We start from the raw sequence: 6,992 nt of genomic DNA, 5'->3' as shown, positions 1-6,992 counted from the left end.
TTTATGGGTCATTGTCACAGGATAATCCAGGAATTCCCACATTGAACATTTCTCATAGCAGAAACAGGGCTGAAACAGAGCTCAAACAGTGCCAAAGGACAGTGAACAAGTTTGGGGTCAGGTCTCTGTCAGTAGGTTCTCACCTGTATGACAATAGCAAAACCAATGAACTATACTCAGGCTCAGGATCCAACAACAGGGTTTAAAAAACAGTATATTGGAGGAAAGAATTTTTAAGGCCACAAGTGGCTGGCTCTCTCATCCCAGATGGTGTCTGCAGTATCCAGAAGTTCCAAAGACCACTCATGGAAGATGAGGTAACACAGGCCGTAACCCACAGCAGCAGTCCGAAGGCTGGGCCGGATGCCGAACCAGACAGCGACGGTGGTGCTGGAGAACCAGAGGTTGTAGTCAAGTCTTTGAAATCCTGGGCCAAGCCTGACAGTGCTGCTTGCAGGCAATATCAGAGGTAGGTGCAGCGTCTGAGTCTCTGGGAATGTCTACATAGCTATGGAAGTCTGGAAGTTTACAATGTTCTGATGAATCTCACAGGTTGACTGCTCGAAGTATGTCTTTTAGGAGGCTGGGAGTAAAATCCTTCTTCAAAATTTGTTCGATGAGGGCCTCCCTTGGTGGTGCAGCGGTTGAGCACTGGGCTGCAAAGCTGCCCACAGCCTCTGCAGCGCCGGTTCGATCCCCGGCCACAGGCGAGGGTCCCACATGGAGCACAGACCTCTCCTGCTGCGCCCGCTGCTCTCCTCAGCAGTGTACTTTGTCTGCCTGTTATGCTCCCCACTCTGGCTCTGGTGAATTCTCTCACCCTTCATGCTTCTGACTGTACCCAGTGCTTGTACAAATAAATAAATAAATCTTTAAAAAAAATTGTTCAATGATTGCTTCCTCTTCAAAGGCTGCTGCTGCCTTCTTCTTCAATGGTAGTCCAACTAATCCTCCTTTGCTCGTTAGAGGCCAGGAACAGAATGCTTCATGGAAGGTGGCCCAACAAATCCTAGAGCCAGATATAACGGGGAAAAGCCCAGCGTGGCCTACACTCAGGTCAGGGCAAGCTGGTGGCCTGTTGGCTCCAGGGAGCCATGGCCACAGCTGGTCTCACTGGGGTCAGGGGAGGGGAAACAGCCACAGCCTAAAGTGGGTGAATGTCAGCCCCAAGAAAGCCCTCTTGCCCTGCAGCATCTGAGGGCCATGGGATCTGATTACAAAAACAAAAAATTAAAACACAATAGTGCTAAAATGATTACATCAGGCAGCACCTGCTGGCAGAAAAATAAAACATGCACTAGGGCCACACACTCAACGCTATTCTCACAGATAAAACCCTCCTAAAATTGAATTCATAACGCAAAATCACAAAACTCACTGCCTAATAACCCATCATAAGCAAGAGCCAGCAGAGCTAACAAGCATATAACAAAGTTCAGGTGGAGGGATATTAGAACCTTAGAACTTCAGATAATTGAATACTTAATCAAAGACAGGCTTTAATGATTAAAGACCTAAAAGAAGGAATTAAAACCTAAGTGAAGATAAGACTATGGGAAAAACTTCTAGAAATGAAAATGTAATCACTGAAATAAAGACCCACTAATTATAATATGCAGCAGATTAGACACAGCTGAAGAGGAACACAGACTATAGGGCTAAGGAAATTACCCAGAATATACAGAGATAAAAGATGGAAAATATTGAAGAGAGATTAAAAGACAAAGAGGACAGAATGAGAAGATAAACCTATGTCTAATAGGATTTTCAGAAAAATAGATATGAGAGGAAATGTTCGAAGAAACATGGCTCAGAATTTTCTAGAATTAATGAGAGGCATGAATCCTCCAATTGAGGAACACTAAAAACACCAAACAGCAAATATAGAAATGAATCTATACCTCATCACATTATGATAAATGACCCAAGACCAATACAAAGAAAATATTGTAAATATTAAATAAAGAGAAATAATAGATTAACTACAAAGGAGTGACAAAAAGCAGTCTTCTCAAAAAGAATTTTTAAAACAGAATAACTTCAAAGTGAAAGAGAAAATAATTACCACCTATAATTCTATGCAGCTAGAGAAGCTTAACTATTACTGAAGAGTGAGGGCAAATTAAAGACATCTTAAGGCAAACAAAGAATGAGGGGGTTGGACTTTGCAGACTTTAACTGTGAAGGTACCCAAATCAGAATTCCCCAAGATCTCAGAACTACTTTCCTCAACACCCCACACCCATGGCATGCAGAGCATTTTGAACTAAGAGCAATGAAATCTTTGAGACTAAGGAAAAGCTTCTGTCCTTGCCAAAGTCCTATGTCCTTCCCCAAAGGAAAGATCATCATATCCTGAATTTCTGCCCTTTTCCTAATCAGAGAAGCAATCACTGCAGCCTCTTCCCTTTTTTAAAAAAAATTATTTATGCATACAAGAACTGGGGTACAGGCCAGAGGTGTGGAGGGTGAAAGGATTCACCAGAGACAGAGTGGGAACAGAACAGGCAGACTGACTGAAATACCCTGCTGAGGGGAGCAGCGGGCAAGACAGGAGCGGTCTGCTTCACCATGTGGGGTGCTCTCTGGCTGGCAGGGGATCGAACTCATTCTGCAGAGACTGCGGATTGCTTCATAATGCGGTGCTTAACCCCTTGTGCCACCAGGGAGGCCCCTGCCGCTCCCCTTTTTATGATCTAGAATAAAGTAAGGGTTTGGGGGGATCTCATTTACAATATTTGTGGGCTTATCAGTGAACATGTCCTTTCTGCCTAAAATCCACATCTGTAACCCCTTATTGTCTGTCATGTAAAGTCCCTACCCTCCAATTGATGCACCAGGTCCCTAAATGCAGGATACTCTGGATAAATATCCCTGGTCTGCTCCTTTATTCTTTAGAATTTACAACAATACAAACTATCCATATGTATGTTACTCAATTTTGGCCATTTCTCTTACTAATCTATCTGATAATTTGTTCATCTATGCTTAGACGAACCCAGATGGTGTGGGGAAATTTTCCCCAGCACTGGGTATCTGAAAGGAATTCTAAAGGATATAATTAGAAAAAAAGGAGAAGGAAACAGAGGAAATAATACGCAAAATATGGTCAAGTGTGGGTAAATCTAAACAAGGATTAACCACATATGAAGGTTAATTTTCATGTCAACTTGACAAGCTGCTAGGCATCCAAACTAAACATTATTTCTGGGTTTATCTGTGTTTCTGGATGAGATAAGCATTTGAATTGGACTCAGTAAATTAGGTGGCTCTCCCCAATGTGGGTGGACCTCATTCAACCTGTTGAAAGGCTGAGTAGAAAAAAAAGTAAAGGAGGAATTCACCATTTTTGCTTCCAGCCTGCTAAAGTTGGGGCCTCTCATCTCTTCCCTTTGGCCCTCAGACTGGTTTTCAGGTCTGATTCAAAACTCAGACTTAACTTATACCACCAGTTTTCCTGGGTGTCCAGCTTGCAGACAATAAAAAATTTCTCTAATTTATGCCACTGCCTTGCTAGTTAAAGCACATACGGTGGGCTACTGTATGAGAATAAAACTGACGTGTGATCAGTCCTTACTTCATTAATTCATGCAACATATACTTATTGAAGGCCTATGATCAGACAGACACGCCTTTAAGCAGTGTGGATACAGTATACAACAATATAGGCAAAAACACCTGCCCTATGGGGCTTATATTTTAGTGACAGTAGGTAGAAAGAAAATAAATAATGTAACAAATTAGAAAATAATAAATGGGAGGGGGCCATTGGAGGCAGAAATGTAACAGAATTAAGGAAGATGCAAAGTCCTAGAGCAGAAATGGGGAAGAACTTTACTATGAACTACCAAATATATTTGGTTTTCAACTTCCAGGCCCATGCTCAGACTGTACTTCTCTTCCATAAAGCTACGTGACTTGCTTTGACCAATGAAGAGCAGAAAAGACACATGTCATTTCTGCACAGAATCTTTAAGACTGTATGTTATTCCCATATACTCTTCCCTTTGCTGCAGCAATTGCAGAAGAAAGGAATTGCCAAAAGGAAGCTCAATCAACCAGAACCCAAGAAACAGTGGTGAGCAGAAGTTCCTTCCAAACTGTGTAAAACAGAGTAAACAATGTGTTAAATCAGTGAAATTATGAATTTATTACTACAGAATAATCTAGTATACCCTAACTGATACAAGTAGCCAGAATGTATCTCAATGAGGGGACAGATGATCTTGACTTGAACCTTAGTGTCAACAGTGGAAAAGACGAGAGGCAGAGGCAAACAACTCTAATATAAGCAACCCTTATATTCTGGTAACAGTCTGAGAGAGAATAATTTATCTAGTACATTTACAACAGCCTAAACAACCCACTAAACACTAAAGGAGAAAAAAGATACTTCCTTGCCCACTATACTTTGTATGCTGGAGCATTACTGCCCTCTAGTGATAAAAGAGAAAACAAACCTAGAGAGAGCTAGAAAGTGGCAGCCAATGCTGCTGAGAAATGCACATTTGAAATTTTATATTTTTTTCCCAAGATTTATTTATTTATGCATATAAGAACTGGGGTATAGGCCAGAGGTGTGGGGGGTGAGAGGATTCACCAGAAACAGAGTGGAGAACAGAACAGGCAGACTGACTGAAATACACTGCTGAGGGGAGCAAGCGGGCAAGTCAGGAGAGGTCTGCTGCACCATATGGGTAGCTTCCTGGCCAGGGATCGAACTCGTACTACAATGGCTGCAGATATCTTCATAGATTGCATTTTAAACCCTGCGCCACCAGGGAGGCCCCGAAATTTTAGATTTTCTTTGTAGCATGACAGGTTACTTTACATCAAGTTTTGATGAGAAATACCATTAATAATACTATATCAGGAAAGGCAAACTCTGACACACTTTACAAAGTTGTCCATAATTTTCAAGAATCCTGAAACCCATGGGTAAAATATGACCATTTTAAGTGTAAGAATTAGTAGGATTTGTTGTGAGGTCAATGACACAAATCTTGTCTTTCTTCCACTAAAAAAAGATAATGATGGTTAATGAATATAACTTGGCATTCTTTGAATCTAGCTTTTTAGTTTTGGGGGTTTTGTGGGGGTGTGTGTGTGTGTGTGTGTGTGTGTGTGTGTGGTTTGTTGTTGTTTTTTGTCAATGACACAAATGTAGGACGAAGGCAAACTATTTGAATGTAAATCATGTGAAACAGTGACAATTAGATCATCGTCATAAGCACAATATAAAGCTGTAGAGAAATGTAAATGCCAAGAAGGCTATAATAATAAAATGCTCATTCACCTCAAGGAAGTAATTTTGTACTGGTGTAACCAGTATTATTTATGTAATCATCTTGAGGAACTAATGCAATTGCTTCTTACTTTTCCTAATTAGTCAGAATACCAATATTTTAGATTAGTAAAATATGTTTTGAGGGACCACTGTTCTGCCCCTTACTTATTCAAGAATCCAGGGATATTGCCCAGAGTAACTGGACATATTTCTCAAATGCCATATGGAAGGCAATCTGAGAATCTGATCTGTCCACCAGCAAGCCAGATTTTCAGCTACCAGTGTTGCTGCCATGTCCTAAAAGCTGCTTTTGCCCAGTTTGATGTATTCTTTTCTACTGTTCATTTTCTACTGTTCTCCAGCGCTTTACTCCCAGACTATATGATATAGCTCTCTCTGGTTTAGCCCTACATCTTCAGCCATTCTCTCCAAAGTACACCATTGAGCCCTGTTTTAAGATATGGGGTCGTGCAGTTTTGTGGATACCCACAAACTTACTTAGAAACAAAAGTTCCCTAAAACCATCTAGAATCTACTATGAAGTCAGCATCTGCAGTCTATATTCATCTTTCCTTCCCTCAGAAAGAACTGTCTCTAATCATCTGAAAGGTTGTATTGTTGGGGGACTGTATCCAAAAGAAAGGAGCAAAAGTTATTGATACACTCTTCCAAAAGCTGCCTTGGTCTCCAAGAAAATGACTTACTTCCTTTTAAGCAATCTTTGATCTCTGCATATTAAAAGATACTAAGAAAATTGTCCTTCAGCAAGCCATTTTTAAAAATCTTATTATACACTTTTCCAAGTGCCATGGATACTTGTATACCTTATATTTATTTACTTAAGAAAAGACACAGTCTTCTCAAACAAAAATCTGCTTCCAAGTGACTTAATTTAGAGATGGAAAACCACGTCCAAAGGGCAGCTCTTTTTACATCCATATCCTGGTTTCAAAAGGTACTGTATTTAAGCATGGATCTTATCACTCCAGAAATCTTCCTATAAATCTAAACACATATATATTAAAGAACTAAACTACAATAAAGAATGATTGTGGTTTTTTGTTTGTTTTTTTTTTTGGTGGGGATTCATTTTGTTTTTGGAGAGTGACATAAATATACGTACTGCAGATATATCTTTGGATGTTACTGAATGGTTGAAAGCAGGAAGCGTCTGAAGACAAGGCAAACATTTATAAATAAAGGAATAGGCAGATTAAGTTATGCCATCGCCATGATGGAAGACTATTCAGTTTTTCCAAGAAAAAAAAAGTAGGTTTCTTCTCTGTGTAAAAGAAAGTGAATATCATATATTATTTCTAGAATAACCAGAAAATTGTTGATAGAGATTGCTTCTAGGTAGAAAGGACACATTGAGGCAAAAGAGGACGAACTATAGGATAAGGCAGATACAGACCTTTTGCTTTTCTTTTTATATCCTTTTAAATTTTTTGACTGTTTTACAAAGAACTTGTTTTATTTCTAATTATGAAATATGTATATCATTACCTAAAATATGTATAATTGCAAATCAGTTGAACATTATACTACTGTTAACTTTAACCTATAGAAGGCTGCCATCATTGAGCTTCCAGTGATGCCTATACCCTTTCCATCAGAACACTCCTTTTACCTGAGTGAAGGGAAACTCCTAAACATCTTTCACAATCAATTGTTTTAGAAATTATCTGCTAGAAAGCAAAACCCA

The sequence above is a fragment of the Talpa europaea genome (genome assembly GCF_964194135.1).
Source record: "Talpa europaea genome assembly, chromosome: 4".
NCBI lineage: Eukaryota > Metazoa > Chordata > Mammalia > Eulipotyphla > Talpidae > Talpa > Talpa europaea.
The sequence above is the reverse complement of the archived record's forward strand: the minus strand, read 5'-3'. Positions refer to the sequence as shown.